Below are 1,099 nucleotides of genomic sequence, written 5' to 3' on the forward strand. Positions count from 1 at the left end.
TATATATATATAGATTACTACTTCGTATATGATCTATTTGGCACTATAAGAACAATAACCCATTAAAAATATTATTATATTATTAAATTCCTCTCAAGAAATTAATGTAATATTTTAATCAATTCCATTCCTGTATGAATATATTAATCTTGCGTATTTTTCATATATATATATAGATTACTATGTTAATGTACGTAATTAAATTTCTCTCATGATAATATTAAAAAAAAATTCCAACAATCAAATTACTATATGATGTATATTATTGTATTCAAAAAAAAAAATATTACTATATTATGTTAATGTACGTAATTAAATTCCTCTCATGATAATATTCAAAAAAAAATTCCAACAATCAAATAACTATATGATGTATATTATAGTATTCAAAAAAAAATATTACTATATTATGTTAATGTACGTAATTAAATTACTCTCATGATAATATTAAAAATAAAATAAAAATTTCAACAATCAAATTACTATATGATGTATATTATAGTATTAAAAAATATTACTATATTATGTTAATGTACGTAATTAAATTCCTTTGATGATAATATTTTAAAAAAATTTCAACAATCAAATTACTATATGATGTATATTATAGTATTCCAAACAAATATTACTATATTATGTTAATGTACGTAATTAAATTCCTCTGATGATAATATTCAAAAAAATATTCCAACAATCAAATTATTATATGATGTATATTATAGTATTCCAAAAAAATATTACTATATTATGTTAATGTACGTAATTAAATGCTATTCAATTATACGGTTGTGTTTGTGTTTGTAAGTTATATATGTATTTATATATTTATTAATTTATTTATATAAAAATTTGAAATCAATCAACATAATATTACAATACTTAACAAAATTAAATCATAGTACCTAGCTTCAATATTTTATTTCCATTTAAAAAATAGTATTTTTTTTTTAAAGCAAATGTCGAATATTATAATATGAACATTGGATTATTGAATTTTAAAATGTCTTCACTCGCATAGGCAAACAACAACTAAAGATAACCTACATGCTGAAATTGTTGCTGATTTACAAAACATGCTAGATCAAAATAATGTTCTGGT

The sequence above is a fragment of the Ipomoea triloba genome, chromosome 13, assembly GCF_003576645.1.
Source record: "Ipomoea triloba cultivar NCNSP0323 chromosome 13, ASM357664v1".
In the NCBI taxonomy this organism is placed as follows: domain Eukaryota; kingdom Viridiplantae; phylum Streptophyta; class Magnoliopsida; order Solanales; family Convolvulaceae; genus Ipomoea; species Ipomoea triloba.